At 38.4% G+C, this 22,288-nt stretch overlaps 1 protein-coding gene across 11 annotated transcripts in view; it reads left to right on the forward strand.

Moving 5' to 3' along the window:
• Positions 1 to 21,254: 21,254 nt before the first annotated feature.
• KLHL8 (kelch like family member 8) overlaps positions 21,255 to 22,288 on the forward strand; it is a 61,588-nt gene continuing 60,554 nt past the window's right edge. For 10 of the 11 annotated variants that reach the window (XR_004326657.1, XR_004326652.1, XR_004326655.1 and 7 more), the window contains exon 1: positions 21,255 to 21,433. The gene's annotated coding sequence lies outside the window, so the exon portion shown is untranslated. The remainder of the gene's footprint in view (positions 21,434 to 22,288) is intronic. The other variant, XR_004326663.1, reaches the window with a different exon arrangement.

Below are 22,288 nucleotides of genomic sequence, written 5' to 3' on the forward strand. Positions count from 1 at the left end.
CTCTTTTTACATAAACTTTACCTATTCCAATTGGCAATTTAACAACATATATTTAAGAAAATATATTAGAAATCTGTTCTCATTGTAAAATGATTATAAATCAGTAAAAAATGTTTTAAAAAAAGAAATCTGTTTTAAAAATGGGATGTTTCATTATACTATCAAATTAACCATAAAGCATCTATTCACTACTTCGTCACTTCTTAAGTCTCAAATTTTCCTCAGCAACAACTCCTCGGCATTTCTGCCCCGCAGCAAGGCCCTCTATTTTTAAAAAGTTAGAATTTTCAAGAACAAATTTTTTAAGTAATAAACAATTTCCCCCATGTTACAGGTGCTGAACAGAGAGGTGCAACAGCTGACTGTGTCATTTCCCCCTCAAAGCCATGGATCGAGCCTGCACTGGGGGTGCCGAAGAAATGAGATTCATACAGAATCTGAGAGTGAAGCATTAAACTGAGGTGGGTCTGATAGAATTAGAGGAAGAAACATATGGAGCACCTTTGCCCTTAAACAGTGGCGAGAAGGTAAGTAGTTAATTCAAGGGCAACAGGAAACTCTGCCTCAACATACAATTACACAAATCCACAAATATATTCCTTCCTGATCCATTTCCCCCAGTGTTCTCTTCACTAGCCCTGGATGTCTAAATCCAGTGAGTTTTACTTGCATAACCTAAAACCTGAATAAAAGGTTGAAGAATTTTCTACACATCACTGTAAAGCACAGGCAATGTGGCGCTGTCTCTCTCAGACCTCATTCCTGTAGGTAAGTGCTTAGGTGCCTAAAATCAGAGCAGCCACCCACTCTCAGACCAGTACCAAAGAGAAAGTGCACTTTGCCCCCTCACTACAGCCACCATCCGGCTTTATACATCATCCCCCAGACTCTAGCATTACAGGGAGTTACTAGATTGAAGTGTTTAATGAGTGGAAGCGTTAAACAAAAATAAAAACAAAAGAGCCATCACAAACTGCAAATTAAGGGATCAGCAAAACCCCTGCTGGTTTAAAAATCCCATTCGACCTTGCCAATACACTAATTAATATAATAAAAAGCACAAAGATCCTGCTTAAAATTAAGCAAGCCGGCTGCCCACGCGGGGCTTGTTGCCCACTCTCTGAGCCAGCATCTGCTGAGAATGTAACCAATTGTCTCCTTGGGAGGTTAGAGGAAGGGAGGGGAAATTGCTTTGGCAGAAAGTCTAACAGTTAACTATGCCCCTTTTGAAAATAGAATTCTTACCCTGTTTTTAATGCCAAGCACATACAATGTCAAGTAAATTGGTCTTCATTCCAAACATGACAGAACTGCAGCAAATGGATGAAAGTGCAACTATTTACACTAACAAAAATAATAGAAAAAAATAGATACAATTTATCTCATAGTGTTAACCAGTATTTGGAATTTTTCTTCTTTCCAGCTTTCACTCCTCTCTTGTACCTAGAACAGGGCTTGGTACATAATGGACACTGGATAAACAGGTGTTTAATAATTACTCTGGTTAAAAAACTATATACTTGTTGATGTCCCACAGACACTGTTAATATTAAATCATTCAATATTAGTTCTTGATGCCCAGACTCAGAGGCTAAACATCTTGTTTTGCTTTATTTAATTGCTGATCATTTAGTATGCCCATCACTGTTCGAGGCACAATGAATAATATAAAAAAATTAAAGCTTCCATGAGCAGCTTACATTCTGGTCCTCAAGGGGAAAAAAAAATGCATGGATAGGAAAAGTTAACAGTACAGAGAAATAAGAACTGAGTGACTCCTAGCTGGAGTAAAGTGCTATACATATTACTGTTTCTTGATAAATAGTAAAAGCTGCCATTTACTAAGCATCTTCTATGTGCTAGACACTGAAATAGGTGATTTATACACATGATTTCATCAAATTTTCACAACTTTGCTTCAGATTAGGTTTTACAATCCCTAGGTTTACAGAAAAGAAAACAGATACTCAGAGAGGTTACTCAAGGTGATGCCGTTAAAAGACAGAGTTGAGGAGTCCAGATGTCTTACTTCAGAGATTACGTTCTTTCCAAAGTGTCATGCTGCCTCCTGTTTTTAAAACTTATAAAGTATGCTTGTGTCTCTCTCAGAGCTACAGAGGTATTTAGGAGATGTAGCTTGGATACTGAAATTCTGAAACTGCCAGGATATTTTGAGAAGTTTATGAGAAGAAAAATGGTCCAAGATTTTGAAATCTGGAATATTCAGGAAAATTTGTGCTCACTGTTCAGGGTACATGTGTAAAGAATGAAAGATTACTTATGGATAGGCAGGAAAATTTTAAGAAAGGGATGAGATTTGAGCTATGCCCAGAGGAATCTAAAATTAAGATTCACCCTTGCACTTAAACAAGGTCAAACAAAGGAGAAAGATGTGAATCAACGGATATGTCTACAGGATAAAGCCGTCTAGAATTTAACTAGTTTTTCCTCTACACAGCATGGGTTTTGTAGTTAGTCATGTTTAGCCTCAGGCAAGGTTCTTAATGGTGGCTGCGACTCATAATGAACACATCCTTCATTTTCCTAGGAAGTGAAAACTAGGGTTCAAAAAACTCAAAGGACCAATGATACCATACTTTTGTAATTCTGTTATGTACATCATTTAAAGTACCAAAGATAAAACATAATCATAAGAAATTCTAGCAATAAAAACATTTATAAAGCATTAAGCACACTCCCCTCTCCGATTAATCCTACTCCCCTGGAATCCTTCCATTCATTAACATTATTCAACAAATACTTATTGAGTGCCTGCTGAGTGCCGAGCTATGTCTTACCTAGACTCTTGGACAATCCACGAAAAAAATAGACTAATACCTTTGTTCTCGTATCTTTGTTCTCAATTTTACGTTCTAGAGGGAGAAAGGCAACAAATGATAAATATTTAAATTATATGGTGTATTAGAAGGTGCTAATTGCTTTGGAAAAAACAAGTAGAGCAGGTCAAGGAGGGTAAGGAATGCAAGACGGTGGCTGCGATTTTACAAAGGGATCCCAGGGTAGGCCTCACTGGCAAGTGCCGCTGTCTCTGCAAATCCAAATATATACTCACTCATTATCTTTTTTACAAACATAAGGTCATATTCTGATACTGCCTTTTCAGTTCAAAAGTAGATTGTGGGCATAATTCCATGTCACTATGTGTGGATCTGCTTCATTTGTTTTAGTCCTTGCATAGTATTCTATCATACTTGTTTTCCATTACTTATTTAACCAACTTTGTCTTGAAAGTTACTTAATCTGATTCCAGTTTTTTCTACTATTACAAACAATACTGCAATAAACATCTTTATTTTTTAATGTGTCTTTGCGTATCTACAGAAGTACTTCTATAGGATCAAGTCCTAGAAGTAGAATTGTTGGATCAAGGATAGGCACATTAAATACTTGATAGGGAATGCTAAAGTGCTTCCCAAAAGATTGTTCCAGCTTACACTCTCATCAGCACTGTTTGAAAGTGCATGTCTTTTCTCCTACACCTTTATGAATAATAGGCATTACCATTTCATTTAAATCTTCATCAGTATGACTGGTTTTTAAACAAAATGCTCTTGCAAAATATTTGCAGTTCTCTAATTATTATTTTATCATATGTTTATTGTTCATTAATTCATAATGACAAGCATAAACCATTGTCAAAATTAATTTATAATCTACTTATGTATTTATCAAATATTCATTTCTACAATTGTCTCCTATAGAATGCTGTGAATATTTGTTAATATTAAATGTTATTTTAAATTAAAGAAGTTCTCATAGTAGCAATCTTTAAAACGTTCTGACTTTTCACTAGTTGTAGAACCTTGATTTTCTCTTGCCCTATGAACCATAACTATACTGTTTTAATGTAAGAATTTCAATTCTTTTTCACAACCCCTATACCATTTTATCAAAGATCTTGCTAGCTTTTCAACAAACTGGGTTATGATCCAGAAAAGAAAACAAATGCAACGTCTTAATAATACTAAGTACAATTGGGAGCTTGAATCTAAAAATGTAGGGAATGGAACTTTATTACAACCACCAATGGGCCAAGGAAACTCTTCAGAATTATAATACATGGGGCTGTTCAAAAGACTTATACAAGAAACTAGCTTAATTAAAGGAGATCCAGCCAAATTAAGGACTAATGGGAAGAGACATAATATTTGCTTTTAATTTTACCTTTTCTTGCCTCTTCTGGGTTTTCTTCCACTCCAGTTAGATATGGTTAAGCATTCTATTTTTGTGTGTGAACTATGTTGTATTTTTCTCATGTTTCTAAAAATCAGAGAAAACTTCACTATATTTATTTTTTACTTGAAGTATAGTTAGTTTATAATGTGTTAGTTTCTGGTGTACAGCATAGTGATTCAGTTATATATATATATATATCTTTTCATATTCTATTTAATTATAGGTTATTATAAGATACTGAATATAGTTCCCTGTGCTATACAGTAGGACCTTGTTGTTTATCTATTTTATATATATGCTTAAGCATTCTTAACTCCCTTATGTTATAATCTTCTTCTATATGACTCAAGTTTTTCTTGAGAACAGGAAAATTACCATGTGAAGTCAGAACTAGGGGGCACAGGAGTAAGGCAGTGCCTAAGCACTGGAGGCAGCAGGAAGATGGCCTGTTTCCATTCTTGCCTCACTACAATCCATTGTCTGCATGGTAATGAACATGAGAATAAGGCTAGGGGAAAAAATCAGATCATAATGTTTTGCTTTCCTAATTGTTTCCATCGCCCTTAAAACACAAAATCCTTACAATGGCCTATAAAGCGAGACAGGATTTGGCCCCTGGCTACATATCTAACCCTCTACGACTTCTCTCCCACTCTGCTGCCACCTTCCAGCCAAACTTGCCTTCTTTCTCTTTCTCCACTCACCAAGTTTCTTCACACCACTGGACCTTTATAGGTGCATTTCTCTCCAGCTCCAGCACTTTCCCTCGGTGATCATGTGATAAGATCTTTCGTTAGCACTTGGTAGGATCCTTCCTCATTGTGCAAACTGATTTTTTCCCCTTATTGAGTTTCTCCAGATGGAATTATTCAAGTGTTTTCTTCTTTTGGAACAGTTCTGTGACTATCTCCATGTCTGCTATGAAAAGACAAGGTTTTATGGTCTTTGATACATGCATGTATACATAGCAAAGCTTTTGTAACATGCACTTCTTAGCCTTGAATTCTGGGTTTGGATCTTATCTGAATTTTGTTTGAAATGGATGAATAATACATACAGTTGAAGATCAACCAAATAAAAGAGATCCAGAGTAAAATTTATCCAAGAAGTAAATATGGTAAATTTCAAGAAAATATGGTGAAAGAGAGGTTTTTAGCAGGCAAAGAAGAAGCAGGAGATTTCACGCAGGAAGACCTAGGCTGTCAAAGGTGAAGTAGCAGACCACATCTTCTGTTGGAGTAGAGGAGTCACAGGATCTGGGGGCCTGAGAATAAGGGTAAATGTTGGAGAACCAAAATGGAAGAGATGGGAGTAACTTAAGAGAACGTGAAAGCGATCAGGTGGAAATATGCAGTAGTCCCAGTCGATGGGGTTTTTTACAGTTTCAGAATCAATAAAGAGAACAATGATAGTGTCCTGGGTTCAGAAGTAACTAATAGAAATGGCAAGCGGGCAGAAGAGTCAAGGGCCTAAGGGAAAGCAGAGAGAAGAGAATAAAAATCCCATGTCAGCAACTATCTCCTCAGAGTCAGTCTTGTTTTATTTATACTTCCATACTCTTCCTCAACTCATTAGGTTATTTTAAAGAAAATCCCAGGTATCATACGATTTCACTTGGATCTTAGTATGTATTGCTAAAAGATAAGAGATCTTTCAAAAAAAGCATAATTGCAATACCATTATTACATCTGAAAAACTATCAGTTCTTAATACAAATATCCAATCTGCGTTCAGGTTACTCCAATTGCCTCCTAATTTTTTATAGTTGTTTTGTTCAGTTCAGAATCCAACCAGAATTCACGCATTGCATGTGCTTTACAGGTCTCTTAAGTTTCTTCAAATTTGTAGTTGTCCCCTAGTTCTTTCTTTGCAGTTTGTTGTTGAAGAAACTAGAAGTAGGAGATGGACTCAGATATGCAACCAAGGCTAGATTTTATAAGGTTTTATAGGCCATTGGAAGAACGTTGGGCTTTAATTGCATTGGAAAGCCATTAGGAAAGTAAAATATTGTGATCTTAGTTTTTTCTAGGCTCATTCTCATTCCTGCTACTGTGTGGACAGTGGGTTATAGTGGGCAAGAGTGGAAACAGTCAGTCATTGCTGTCTCCAGCACTTAGGCACTGCCCCTAAGCCTATGTCCTTCAGTTAATGACTTCACATGAGGATTTTCCTGTTTTCAAGATAATCAATGACTACACTGGGTGTAGACGTTTTCAACCAAACAGCTATCTTTGGGACAAAAGACAACCTTCTTTTCGGGATTCTTAATAATGAACATACAGCAGATTAATCTTGGCATGGCAGAAAATGAGCCCTCACTTGCTCTGAAGTGCTCCCCTCTGTGCAGAGACAAAGTGGACCTTAGCCAGACTCGCCAGGATGAACTGAAACCCACTGTTAACAGCAGCTTGCAGCACAAGCCTCACTGAGTCTGCTTGAGTTGGCAGCATTAAAAGAAACTCAGCCCTTGTTAACTATCAGAGCCAAATGCCCCATCCTGTTTTTTCCAGCTTCCACTTTAAAATGGAGTGAATATTTCTAATTCTACTGAGTGCTGCAAACAGAACTCAAGGATTTAAAAAAACACACACACTTCAATGAGAATTAATACAGAGGTTTTTGAATTTGCATGCTGCCAGTGATCTCTGAAGTGTAAGTGCCAAGAAAGGGCCTTTCTTAACCCAGGATAATTAATATAAAAATTTGTTTTATTCTCCTGTTCAAAAAAATTAAATTTTCCAATATCCTCTAGAAGGCACAATAATTTTTGTCACCATAAATTATTTTTTATAAAATTATTTCCTGTTTACCAGTTCCTTTGGAACTTTGTTGCATAGTCACAATGACAAGCCAAATAACCACAAGTACAGGTTGAAGGGACTTCCATGTCAGACTGCTTGGGTTTGAATCTTAGCTCTGTCCCCTTCTTAATTGTATAACCTTAGGCAAGTTCTTTGACGTCTCTGAATTCAGGATTCCTCCTCGAAAAAGTGGAGATAGTAATAGGACTATGTCATAGGCTTATAATAAGGACTAAATGATTTAACATCAGCAATGGATTTTGAACGTTAACAATAGTTGCTGTTATAAAGTATTAGGTATTTTTAGCTACCTCCAAAGTTTTAAAATATTGTTAAGGCTATGATTCTTTTTCTAAGTACATAATCTGGTGGTTTTGAGTATTTTCACATAATTGTGCAACCATCACCACTATATAATTCCCAGTCATTCTCCACTCCCTGACAACCACTAATCTATTTTTGAGCTCTATAGATTTGCTGTTCTGGCCACTGCATTTAAATGGAATCATAGGAAATGTGGCCTTTTGCATCTGATTTCTTTCATTTACCATACTGTTCCCAAGATTTATCCATTTTGTTGCCTTTATCAGTACTTCATTTCTTTTTATGACTAAATAATATTTCTTGTATGGACATACCACATTGTGTTTATTCACAGTTGATGGACATTCTAGTTGTTTCCAGTTTGGGGCTATTACAAATAATGCTGCTATGAGTATTTATATAAAAGTTCTTGTATGGACATAAGGTTTCAATTCTCTTGGGTAAATAACCTGGAGTGGAATAGCTGTGTCATGTGATAAGTCAACTTTTAACTTTTTTGAGGAATTGCCAAACTGTTTTTAAAGGTGGTTGCACCATTTTGTATTCCCATTAGCAATGTATGAAGTTTCCCATTCTCTACATCCATGTCAACACTTGTTATTGTTTATCATTTTTATTACAACCATCACTGTATGTATGAAGTGGTATCTCATTGTGAGTTTGATTAGCAATTTTGCTAATGACTAATGGTGTTAGGCATTTTTTCATATGCTTTTTGGCCATTTGTATATATTCTTTGGAGAAATGTTTATTCAAGTCCTTTGCCCATTTTAAAATTGGGTTGTCTTTTTATTGTAGGGATGTAAATATTCTTTATACATTTTTGATACAAGTTCCTAATCAAACATATTATTTTGAATTGTTTTCTCCCATCCTGTGAGTTGTCTTTTCACTTTCTTGATGGTATCCTTTGAAGTACAAAAATGTTTATTGTTGGGGAAGCCCAGTTTTTATAACTCTGTCTTTTATTACTTGGGCTTTTGTTTTTGTAGCTAAAAACCATTGCCTAATCCAAAGCCACAAAGATTTATGCCTAGATTTTCTAAGAGTTTTATAGTTTTTATTTTTACATTTAGATCTTTGATCTATTTTGAGTTAATTTTTGTGTATGGTACGAGATAGGCACCCAAATTCATTCTTTTGCATGTGAATATCCACTGTGTTTATCCTCTGCCAGTACCACACTGTCTTGATTACTATTATTATTATAGTTTTACGGTAAATTTTAAAATTGGGAAATGTGAATCCTCCAACTTTGTTCTTTTTTTTGAAGATGATTTTAGCTATTCTGTGTGCCTTGCATTTCCATATGAACTTTAGAATCAGCTTGTCAATTTCTACATGAGACATTTTTCCATTTATTTAGGTCCTCTTTCATTTCTTTCCACGTGTTTTATAGCTTTCAGTGTACAAGTTTTGTATCTTCTTTGAAGCTATTTTAAATGAAATTATTTTCTTAATTTTGTTTTTGGATTGTTCATTCTAGTGTATAGAAATACAACTGATTTTTGTGTATTGATTTGTATCTTGGAAACTTGCTGAAATCATCTATTAGCTCTAATACTTTGTGTGTATGTGTACTCCTTAGGTTTTTCCATATACAAAATTATGTTATCTGTAAATGGACCAATTTTTACTTCTTCCTTTCCAGTTTGGATGCCTTTCATTTCTCTTTCTTGGCTAATTGCCCTGGATAAACCTCCAGTAGAATGCTGAATAGAGGTGGCAAGAGGGAACATCCTTGTTCCTGATATTAGGGGAAATCTTTTCGTCTCTCACTGTTAAGTGGTTTTTCATAGACACTCTTTGTCAGGATGAGGAAATTCTCTTCTATATCTAGTTGGGTGTGTGTTTTTATTATGAAACGGCGATTAGCTTTTTCAAGTACTTTTTCTGCATCTATTGAGGTAATTTTTCCCCTTTGTTCTTTAATATGGTATATAAAATTAATTGATTTTTATATGTTGAATTATCCTTACATTCCTGAGACAAAAATCCCACTTGGTCATGGTGTACAATTTTTTTAAAATATAATACTGGCTTCAATTCACTAGTATTTGGTGAGGATCTTTGCAACTATATTCATAAAGGAAATTGGCCTATAGTTTTCTTTTATTATGATGTCTTTTTGGTAGCAGAGTAATACTAGCTTCATAGAATGAGTTGGGAAGTTGGGACAAATCTAGGAATCTGTCCATTTCACATAAGTTATCTAGACCTATAATTGGAGTATAAGTTTCATAATATTCCCTTATAATGTTTTTTTAATTTCTGTATGGTTGGTAGTAATGGCTATACTTTCTTTTCTGATTTTAGTAATTTGAGTTTTCCTTCTTTTGTTTTTGGTCAGTCTTACTAAAGCTTTGTCATTTTGTTGATCTTTTTCAAAAAAACAAATGTAGGTTTCTTTGATTTTCTGTTTTGTTTTTATATTCTCTATTTCATATAATTCCAGTCAGTTATTATTTCCTTCCCTTTGCTTGCTTTCAGTTTAATTTTCTCTTCATTTTCTAGTTCCCTAAGGCATATAATTAGGTTATTGATTTAAGACCTTTCTTCTTACCTAATGTAGGCACAGATATAATATTTTTCCTGCTCTAAAAACATGCTTATTAAAAAATTATTGGGGGTGGAGGGTGGGAAGGAATAGACTGGATTTCAAAATTGTAGAATAGATAAACAAGACTATACTGTATAGCACAGGGAAATATATACAAGATCTTATGGTAGCTCACAGAGAAAAAAAATGTGACAATGAATATATATATGTTCATGTGTAACTGAAAAATTGTGCTCTACACTGGAATTTGATACAACATTGTAAAATTATTATAAATCAATAAAAAAAGTTGAAAAATAAACAGCTATAAAAAAAGAAATTACTAAAGGCTAAATGCATGAAATATAAGATATAATGCTTAGCCTCCAAGGACCTAAAAACTACAGGATACAGTTTTTTTTTTCCTGAAGGGAGAGCAAAAACAGAACTCATTATCATTACTAATGTTAAATTTGTGTTATTATCTTTAATATACCAACTAAAAGCTATCAAGCCTATCAGAAGTAGGATATAAATGATAAACATATAACTTATAATCTATCACTACATTAATGTCTCCCTGTACATCAGCCAGTATTTTCCTTATTCCCATGCTGATATAACTATCTCAGTCCTGTGATTTATTTAACCAATGCTTGCATCAGTATGTCGTTTGTTAAGCCTTCCAATAAAACAAACTAGAACTAGGCTAACTTTCTGTTCTCCTCCTTAACGTTTTTTAAAAACAATTTTGGAAGAAAGTTCCTACTGAGAACAGCTAAGTAAACACAAATTTTAAGTAAGAAATATATATTGGCAAGTATCTCATCATTCTAATCCCAACTCAAAGACAACTTTTCTTCGAAGTCTTCCCTGACTGTCTGGAAAATTATGTGTCTCCATAACCTTCCAATACGTTCTTTTACAGGATTTGCTGTGTTCTATTGTTATTGTTTGTGTTATTGTAGCATCTTCCCCTGTAGGCTGTTAAACAGTGAGTTCTGGAAGGGTGACAGGCATGCTTTACTCATCACTGTGTCACCAGGGCCTGACACAGAACCTGGGACCCACGCTGTTTATCCGGGAACATAGCTACCAGTCAGTTCTGGGATTTCAACCACCAGGATATGTGGCACTTTGGAAGTTTGTTTCACATCTGTCACCTTCTCACTTACCCTCTCATTGTCAGAGTTTGGCACTGTTACTGTCATCTTCACTTTAAAATTTGAGAGAGAGAGTACAGAGAAGTCAAATGATTTTCCAAAAGTCACATAATGAATACGTCTACTCTATAAATATATTTTCAGTCATCAATGGTCTAAAACGATGTTATGCTCTTCCCTCAGACTGCTCCCATAAGATGTCAATTAACGAATCAAGTTCATGCTTTTCATACTATAAGGCAAATATTCCTAAAGTAGAAGGAAGAGTAACGACTTTTCCATGAAACCCTAGAAGAAAGACTAGTGTTGTTTTAAACTTTCCCTTTAACATAGTGTCAAAGCTAACTTTTAGAGAGAGCCATTTTTTTCCCCTTCTTTTCCATTTCTTCCACCTTGGAGGGAGAATATTTCCTTCACTACTGCTCCTTAACCAGGATAGTCCAGCAGAGGGGGTCCAAGTGTTTCACAGCTACTACTATGGTGCCTTAGCTTCCTCCCACTGTGCCTATCCCAAAGACAAATTTGGTCCTAATTCTGGTATCAAGTCATTGAATGGGTCTGGCTTCCCCCTGGGGTTACATGAGGAGTTGGTAGGGTTTGAAAAGTCTGAAGAGAGAGACTCTGTATTTTATCACACATCTCTATATTCCATTAAGGAAATCATATTTAAATATACAATATGAAGTATAGAGCATAATTTTTAATACTTGATTTGCTATAGTTAGAGATCATGATAATTAAATTATAAAAACCATCCTTTCCCCCCTCCAAAGGTATTGCTTACCCAATTCATCTCAAAGGATGATGCAAGAATATTTTTACATTTTCTTCATTTAGCAGATCAAATACTTAAAAATCTCTCAACATCCACAATATGGACCCAGAACTCATTCCACTCCAAATCTAGTGATCCTTCCAAGAGCTGAATGTGATTGTGGTAAGTTGTTGGCTTGCCTGTGTTTTGGGTAATTTATGCAACATCTAAACAATAACAAAGAATGCATTTTGGAGTGCTTCTAAAAGATTCATTTAGCTTGAAATAAGCACTTTAAAAATTTTTTAAATAAATTAAACAATAAAAAAAGAGGTGGAAAATACTGATTATCTTCTATAGGCTGGCTATGGTGTAGGCATAAATTGTTCTTGGAGGAAGAATAACCAACCGAGTGACAAAAAGCAATGAGATCATAACCTCCGGCTACTATTACAATTGCGGTGTCTTCCTACAACTGTCCTTATGAACAGAAACAAGGCAGATCATAAAAAAGAGAACAGAATGACCAATGAGTTCATCCTTATTATTAATCAGAGAAATGAAATTATTGGTAAGGGCTTCGAAAAGAAAACAGAGGTGATAAAGTTGTCAGGAAATAAATAATCTCGTACATCGCTGGTAGGAGCCACTTAGGTAAGATGTCAGAAATCTTTTGAATTTATGTGCCCTCTGATGTAGCAGTTCCACTTTGCGGGAAATATCTTGATGATTTAGCTACAAGTTATACAACCTATTAATTTTTTTTTGAAAGCAGAAAAACTCAAAATAGCTAAAAATGAAAGCTTGATTAAAGGAACAGTAGTAGTAAGTCGACACAGTGAAACAGTCTGCAATCATTTTAAAAAAAATTTTTGTTTTATTTTGACTTTGTGGGGAAGGTAGTTATGTTTATCTAATTATTGTAATGGAGGTACTGGGGATTGAACTCAGGACCTCGTGCATGCTAAGGGAGCACTCTATCACTGAGCCATACCCGCCCCCAACTCTGCAATCATTTTTAAATGTTGTTAAATATAAATATTTTTGACTTGGCAAGTGATTTAGCATATATTATTAGGTGGGGGAGAAAAGCAATTAAAAATTAATTCATGTAAAGAAATGTTCCAACAATGGCAGCAGAGAGTGATGTGACAGAAAGAGTATCCTAGGGCCACCTGTCAAAGAGATTAAATCCCTGGATTTCCCCCCACACCTCAGAATATTAGCAATGATTCACTTGGTGACCATGGGCATCAGCCCACAGAAATTCTGAAGAAGCACAGTTACAATGTGGCATTATGGGCTGAATTGTATCCCCTCAATCCCCTCAAAAGAGATGAATATGACTTTATTTGGAAATAGGGTCTCTGCAGATGTAATCAAATTAAAATGAAGCCATTAGAGTGGACCCTAATCCAATGATTGATGACTTTATAACAAGAGGGAAAAGCCATGTGGAGAGAGACACGCACAAGAAGAATGCCACGTGATGAAAGAGGCAGAGACTGAGTAGTGCAGCTGCAAGCCGAGAACACCAAGGACTGATGGCCATTATCAGTACTTAGGAAAGGGCAAGAAGGATCCTACCCAGAGCCTTTAGAAGGAGCATGGCCTCACCTCGATTTGGGACTTCTAAACTCTAGAACTATGAGATAATAAATTTTTGTTGTTTAAAAAAAGAGAAAATGTTCCATAAGAATACACAGCAAGATATTAACAGTTGCTATCTTAGAATAGTGGTGTCATTTTTATTGTCTCATTTTTTCAACAAAAAATAATGTTACTTTTATAATAAGTTAAAATAACACTACCATTTATTTTTAGTTTTAAAAATGTCTCTGTAATTTTTCTCAGGTAGGTCAAAAATAGGTTTAGTATCATGAAAGCAAAGGAAGAGGAAAGTATCAGGACAGAGAAGTTATATCAAGCAAAGCACATCCTTGTATATTCATTCCTGCCACAAGTGGGCTGGATGTCATTGTTATCACAACATTCTACCTTAGAAGTAAACTTGAAGAATTTGTCAGTATTTCATTTGGGAAGTGATTCCAAGAAGCAGCTACAGAGAGGGAGAGGGAGAAAGGGAAGGAAGCTAATTAAGGATGCATTATCATGCAGCTCCCCCTGTGGGCAGCTGGGCTCAATCCCCAGGGAAATTCTGGGAAACCCTGTAGAAGATACCTCAGAGTTGTCCCCCATCAGGTAGGCGAAGTTGCTTGATTTTTAGTCACTAACCCCCTTCGTCACTGTTTGAGAGTTGCTCAGGGGGAGATTGGAGACAGCGAACTTCCCAGCACGTCTAGCCTCCCCTGCCTTTTGGGTTAATAAGGCAGACAGAAAAAAAAATTGGATAGAGTTGCAGGTGTCTGCTGATGGATGTGTATGTTTGATCTGCATGCCCCACTATTCAACTTCAGGAATAGCCCTACAGACACATCTAGATTTCTTGTGCTTTCTAAAGCTGATTTTAAGTGATTTTTTCCCCCTTGAGTGCCCACAAAATAATATGAAGATATAAGCATCCTCTGAAGTAGGTAGGGGGTGGGGAAAAAAGAGGAAGGGAATTAAGAAGAGTACAGTTTGTTTCAACTGGTCTGTGCTAAACACTCTGTTTGGTGCTATGGGAGATTGAAAAGTGTAACTCATTAATTCTGGTCCACAGAGGTTACAATATAACAGAATATTTATATACATTTGAAGCATTTAGGTGGCAATAAAGGATGTATATAATTGTCAGTATGGCTGATACAACTGAAAATGCTAACTGAAGAGAGAGGCAATTCCCTATTTAAAAGTAGGTCACACACTTGAATCCCAGACTAGACCAGAGGATTATATGACAGTTGAAAATGAGGGCGTTCTAGGTGATAAACCCAACATGAGCAAAAATGTCACAGTAGGTGGCTGACTATCTTCCAGTTGTCTCTCTTCATCCCTCTTCACCCTTCTCTGTCCAGCTTTGTGCCAGAAAAGCTGACCTTTATGGACAAAATTCACAGACTTCCTCGTCCTCTGGCTTCCAGCAGCTGCCTTTGTCAGGGGGTGTCACTTGAAGTCAAAGAGAAGGAGAAGGAGACTGGGGTATCTCTACCCTAGCTCCCATCCTGGAGGGTGGCCGCAAGTGAGCTGCTTTCCTTTACCAAGGCTTTATTTTATTTATTTTTTTAATTGAAGTATAGTTGATTTCCAGTGTTAGTTTCTGGTTACAGCAAAGTGATTCAGTTATACATATATATAGTCTTTTTTCATATTCTTTTCCATTATGGTTTATTACAAGATATTGAATATAGTTCCCTGTGCCATACAGTAGGACCTTGTTGTTTACCTATTCTGTATATAGTAGTTAGTACCTGCAAATCTCAAACTCCAATTTCTCTCTCCAACCACCTCATTTCCCTGCCCTAGTAACCGTAAGTTTGTTTTCTATGTCTGTGGTCCTATTTCTATTTTGTAAGTAAGTTCATTTGTGTCCTTTCTTAAAGATTCCACATGAAAGTGATATCATATGGTATTTTTCTTCCTCTTTCTGGCTTACTTCATTTAGTATGATAATCTCCAGGTCCATCCATGTTGCTGCAAATGGCATTATTTCATTCTGTTTTATGGCTGAGTAGTATTCCATTATATTTATATACCACATCTTCTTTGTCCATTCATCTGTTAATGGACATTTAGGTTGTTTCCATGTCTTGGCTATTGTAAATAGTGCTTCTATGAACATTGGGGTGTATGTATCTTTTCAGATTAGCATATTCTCTGGATATATGCCCAGGAGTGGGCATATAGTAACTCTATTTTTAATTTTTGAAGAAATCTCCATACTGTTTTCCATAGTGGCTACACCAAACTACATTCCCACCAACAGTGTTGGAGGGTTCTCTTTTCTCTACGCCCTCTTCAGCATTTATTATTTTTAGACTTTTTAATGATGGCCATTCTGACTGGTGTGGGGTGATACCTCCTTGTAGTTTTGATTTGCATTTCTCTGACAATTAGCATTGAGCATTTTTTCATGTGCCTAATGGTAACAAGGCTTTATTATAATCAATAGACCTCTCCACACAGCTTTCTCTTCTCTCCAGTTTCTGGTAACTGCTCCCTTACTAACTCAGGAGTACTACATTTAGACTTTTTTTAAGTGTTTCCTAGAAACTGTCCACACCTTTATTCCATTTGCCTCAAGTGACTCCTTGATTGTACTGTGAGTTTTCTGCCAGCAGCCTGCCAGTGGGGTCCTTGGGAGGAGAGAGAAGTGAAACATTTGGTAGAGCTTGAGGAAAGGGTTCACACCAAGGAGAGGCAGGTAAGATGGACGTTTCTTTTTAAAGTTTCTCTAAAGAAAAATGGTATTCCAGGTTTAAGGACAACATTCTGAGTAAAGTTTAAAAATTCTTGACTGACATGTAAATAAATGACTGCTTGCCAAAGCAGCACAGGTGATCATATGTCTCCTGTCCTGTGCCCTCTTTGGCCTCATCTGTTTTCTGCTCAACAGCTGTGAGCATAAAACAGGGTCTTTCTGTGGTACCTCCATCCAGGTAGGCACATATCCAATCACGCTCTGGACTTCCATGACTCAAGTCTCAGCTGATGATGAAAGTAGCAACTGAAACTTCCCAGACAGGCTGAACAACAGGCTATTCTGTTCTAATAATCCAATTTTGCCTCTGAGGAAATTGGCTGAAGGTTCTTCTTTTGGTTCTGCTTCCTTGAAAAAGAAATGCAGTTATAACAATTTCTCTTTTTCAATTTGGCTTATAAACTCCCAAGGAGAATCACTTACAAAGAGGATCTGAAAATTTAAGCTTCTTTCGGCACCATCCATGCAAGGATTTGGAGTGCATGAGTTCTAGACTGTGGCTGCATAACAGTCAGCAACCATTGAGGGAAAAGAATGACATCATCATCACAAGGCTGTAACATGATAACCTCAAAATATTGTCTTAAAGCTTCTGTGCAAAATGATCAAGGCTGAGGGAAGTAAATCCACATACCCTGCCTGATTAGTCCACCCTGGTTTATCTCTTTCAATCAATGGTTTTCATCTGCTGATCTCTTCACAGCTCCTGACTGTTGTAACTCCTTCTCCACTGACCCTGTGGAAGGACCCCAGTCCTAAATTGCTAATTAAAGTAGAAAAGAAAGCCTGCAAGCCTGGGCAGGCCACTGTGCCAGTTCCAGAATTTGGAAGCAGCTACATTTTGTTTATCACATACAAATATCATCCTTTTTACAACTGGAACTTCCAACCCTGAAAGGCCTGTAGTGGGACTGTTCTGGAGGTTTAGTTCAGTGGTCATCAGGGACTTAGGCTCTTTCTGTCATTCTTCCACCATCCTGTAGATGCCTTTCACCCTCAAAGAGCCTCATAGTCCAAGGTGGTTGCTAAAACTCAAGCTGTTACTTCCAGGAAGAAGGAAGAAAGAGCGAAGTATTTGGTAGAGCTAAATCAGTTCTCTTTAAGCAGCCATCCCCAAAGTCCCATGCAACACGTGTGCTTATACCTTATGAACAGAACTTCGTCCGTCAGGGAACCTGACAAATGATCTGTTAGCTGAGAACTTAGTCATCTCCCCAAAAACACTGGGATTCCTTTTGTTCATGAAGACTGTACTGCAAGAAGATACTGTTTAAGCAGCTACAAATACCTGCCATGCTGCATTTATTTTAATGAAAAAAAAAAAAACTTTTCAGAGGTAGGTTTCTTTATGAGAATGTGAAGATATCAGAAAGCTAATGTAATTGACATCTATATCTGAATGAAAGAAGTACTTTTCATAGAGACCATACATTTGGAATAATATTGGAATTGAAACACAATTACATTTGTATCACTGGGCCACTTTCTACACGTTAAAAACTCACCACTGCAGGTAATTTTCAAAAGAAACAAATCTCACTGGCAGTGACTATACCAAAGATGCCTTCTGTTTTAGCTCCATCTACTGACCCACCCCCAAACTACCCAAAATAAATATAAATCACTCTAAATAAGAACAGTGTACCTGCTTTGTAACCATATCCTCAAGTAATGTCTTATAGCCAAAGCTGCACCCCCACTGTTTCCATTCAAATTTTACCCAAATTCTCTGTTACATAAATATTCTGGAGCCACCAGTGAGAAATAGCCATCACGCTTTAAGAAGCAGAGTTGAAGAGTTGCAATGGAGACCTTAAGGTCCACAAGCTTAAACTAATTTCTTTACAGAAAATATTTGGTGAGTACTTTATTGCACAAAGTTGATATACTTTTATTTATTTCTCTGGTATGTTAAACAGCTACTCTATATCAAGTCTGTGCTCCTACTTTCTATTTAAGAAGCTTCCAGACAAATGAAAGAACAGATATCTAAAGAAAATGCTCACCTGAGGAGCAGAAATAGGTTGTAATGTGAGTACAGATAGGAAGCCCTAATCCAGAATAGAGAGGAGGGGAGCTGTCACCAGGAGAGACTTCCTGACGATAAACGGTATCTAGGCTGATGTTGGATGGTGAGTAGGAGAGAGTGAGCCAGGCAAAGAGGGAGAAGGCACAGCGATCATGAAGACCCAGGGAGAAATCAGGGAAATTCAAATATTACAGAGAGGAGAATGAAAAAGAGGTCAGCCAAGGTTCAGAGATACTTGTGTCAGATTAATGGCAAGGATAATGGATGGAAGGACTGTCAAAAACTTACTGAAATAGCTTAAGATAGGCTGCTAGGCTGAGGCCAGAAAATGCAGCCATCCAGAGTACGGTGGGGCCAAAGGCAGGAAGTGATTGCTGTTATGGGAGCTGAAGCACCACCGTAAAGGCTGTGGGGGAAGGTGAGAAAATAGAAGTTGAGATGTGGGAAGAAAGGTTAACTGCACACCAGTGACTCTGACCTGGACAGGAGGGGTGGTCTTGCTGGGGGTGTTCAGGCTCTTTAAGGAATTTTTCATAGTTACGCAGCTGTCCAGGGAACTGCTCTCTGACTGAAAGCTTTGCCTCCACTACAAATGAAAATAAAATGGTCCTCTTCATTAATCTTTCCAAATTCCTCTGCAGGCCACATGTGAAAATTCTTCTGGGGATTAGAAAGCCTTTTATTCCAGGATTAGAGATAAAGACTTAAAATACAAATGTCAATTGAGGTTAAAACATTGCAATTTATTTGGACCAAAGTACAACAGTGAGCCAACAGATATCAGATCCTTTCCAGTTTTGATTTATGGAACTTTAGGGAAGGGAAGGAGCCTCTAACAAAACGTCCTTACTTATTATGACTAGTCTTGTTCTCAAGTGAAGCTAGGGAGGAATGAATAAAAACTAAGAAGATATTTTTGTCATATTTAGGAAATGTGTGTTCTTTTCTTTCAGTTGAGGTTGTAGCTGAGGAAGAAGTTTCCTGAACCCTCCTAGGGTCTCTGTCTATGCCTGAAAATTAAGCAAAGACAGATTAACAGGATAAAGGCATACAAATTTTATTGAATTTTTACATGTACATCAGAGACTTCAGTACATTCAAGAGAATGAATACCCAAGGTGACCAGAGCAGTAAGCTTTTACACCTTTCAGGCAAAAAAAAAAAAACAATGTATTTGTGAAGAATTGACCAATGTGGTCTGGGCTAGGGTTAGTAAATGGTAAAGAAGTAACTAGGAAGATAAGATTAGTTTAACAAGGTTGTTTATATAGACTTCTTGGCCCTAAACTCCATCTCTGGCGATAAGAATGTCTTCTTTTCTCCTGGTATAGGAAGGATATCTTTTATATGGGAGTTTTATGACCTGTTTTGGGGAAGAAGAGTGAGGGGGGAAGGTAGAGTGACCTTCCTGCTTCTGCTGTTTTCTCAAATTTCTTCAGTTTAAGGTATTTGGTATGCCAAGGTGGCATACTTGAGGTAGCATGTTCTGAACCCTATCAAGGTGTATCTTGCTTTGTAAGATAGATATTTTTAAAAAGTAATTGAGGGCATTGTTGTTGATATATCACATTTTGGGGAAGGACTTTTCTCGCCAGTTTATTGTTATGTGGTTTGAGAATTTCAAGCAATTTTCAGAATTTTTGTCTGAATCCCCTCTCCCCAAAAAAGCTCTAGATTGGTATACTTTATATGGTCCCCACTCCTCCTGCCACCTTTTGCGTACCTTTTTATTTCTCATTATCTGTTTATTTCTCTGTCTCCTCCACTGGATCTAAGTCTCCACAAGGTCAGGGACTATTCAGTATTGTTCACCGTGTATTTCCCAGTTCCTAGCTCAGGGTCTGGCATGTAGTAGGTGCTCACTAAATATTCTTGAAAAAACGGTAACAAGATTAAAATATTGTGTATTTTTTTTATGTAGTTAGTAACTACAAATAGTCTGCTTTGGGTATATCAATTAGCAGAGAAAAAGAGCAGTCCTGTTCTATAAGCATTTTTTAGGAGACACTGAACATGCAATTAAAAAGAAAAGTTCAGATTATTAAAAAATTCTATTAGAACATGGTCTTATTAAATATGTAGTATTACATCATACTTCCACACAAATTTTACAAGTTTTCTTCTGAGTGCACACTTAAACCGGTCTTGCACTATTTTTCTAAGGGTGTTTGCATTTAATTTGCAAAATATAATGTTCTGCAGAGAAATGTTCTGAAATATTAATACGTATTTCTACTTCTGCCATTTAAAAAAAGAAAAGTGACTTTTTCTCCTAGAAATGAATTTCAAATTGTCATCTTGGGGTTTTTACATAAGATGCTATTGTTAAAAAAAAAAAAGCTTATTTCTAGCAAATCAATACAAACATACGTGTTTAATATTTATAAATGCACCTACGGTTGAGTTTATTCTGAAATAGATTCCTTGGATTGTGAAAGCTTGAGGTTACTCTAATAAAAAACACATTTAGGTGAATATCCTTCTTCCAAATTTGCTTTCTTTGCTCTCTCAAACTCCTCCCTCCTACATTTCATTGACTTTATTGAAAAATTAGCTTATTTCAGTATTTTTACTTGCAACGGATTTCAGCAGTGAGCGCTTAGGTCAATCAACTGCTTCCTTAGGCTTACAATCTGTGGGCATGTATTTATAAACACCAGCTGTTTTGTATATCCTTTGCAGAGCACGTGGAGAAAGTGACAGGAATAAAAGCCGAAGCCCTTTTTCCCTTTTTTTTTTTTTTTTTAAAGACTTAGACCCTAAGAACCCTCATCATGAGCAGGAGGAGATTTACTCTACTGCCAAGGAAGTAAAGAAACAGTTGACTCCAGAGGTATTTATGCTGTGACCTATCTAAAAATGCGTTTTGAGAGCGTCCGCAAGGCGTTGGTCTGCAGTACCGGGCAGGGTAACACCCATCGTGGGGTGAAAACTCCCACCGCCCACAGGGAGCCGGCCGGGCGAGCGCGTGGGGGCGGGGGCGGGCCCCAGGAGAAGGTAATTCGAAACCACTCTTCCCAGGGTGCTGTGCGCAGGCGCGGGCACGCGCTCCTCGCCCCTTCCCTGAGGCCGCCGCTTCGGGGGCGGAGGCGAGAGAACGCTAGACGCCGGCTGAGCTCGGCGAGGCCGCTCAGCGGAGCGCGCGTCCGTCGGGTGCTCGTGCGGGGCTGGTGCGGCGCGGCTCCGGGCTGCGGGAAGCTGATAGCTCGGCTGCAGCCGTGTTGAAGCCGGGAGGAACCGAGTGGAGGAACGAGCCGCGGACTGAGGTAACCGGACGCTCGTACTCCCTCACTCCCCTCTTCCTTTGTGCGGTGCGGTCCGCTCACGCCAAGTCTCCCGTCGCCGCAGCCCCAAATCGTAGCGCCTCCCGGGCTCGCGCCTGTGGCGCGGGGAAACTCCAGGCTTGCGGGGAGTGACCCAAACTCCGCAGCTGAGAGCGTTTGGGCCCATTAAACCGCTGCACGGTTTCTGTCGCCCCCTTCGGCGTGGGGAACGGGGTCGCGTTCTTCGAGGGGACCCCCAGCCTCTGGCTCTGTCAGCCTCGCCGGCGGCCCCTCTCGGTCTTTCGAAGAAGAGAGGGGCTGGCAGGTGCTTCGCGGGGTCCCGGGAACGAGCAGCGCGGTACGGCTGGCATGGGCTCGGGGTCCGGGGAGGGCGGCGGGACACCCCCGAGACCCGCGGCCTGTGACTCGGGGCCCTGCGGCGCAGGACTCGCAGCCTGCCGGGGGGTGGCCGCCCCTCCGGGACTGCTGGCTCTGGGGGCATGCTGCGGGTCCGGAGGGTTAGCCGCCTGTCCCGCACTGGCCCGCCCGAGAGGCTCGTTGCCCGTCTGGACTGGCCGGTCCGCGGGGCTCGCTGCGAGTCGGACCTGCTGGTGCCGGGGGTTTGCAGCCCGCGCCAGGTGGACCATCCGCGGGGGTGGAGACCGGATCGGAGAGTGCCTCCCGGTGTGACACGAGAACTGCAGCCTTTTTCAAAACACGCAGCCGCTCGTTGGAGTTGTTTTACAGCCCCTGATGCCAGCTCGTTCCTCCTTCCACTCAGTTCTGGGCTTAGTTAGCTTGCTAGTTTCCTGAGGGAGGCGATTTGTCTTCATAGTTCTAGCCAGGAGCTGGTCCTTC

The sequence above is a fragment of the Camelus ferus genome, chromosome 2 (genome assembly GCF_009834535.1).
Source record: "Camelus ferus isolate YT-003-E chromosome 2, BCGSAC_Cfer_1.0, whole genome shotgun sequence".
NCBI lineage: Eukaryota > Metazoa > Chordata > Mammalia > Artiodactyla > Camelidae > Camelus > Camelus ferus.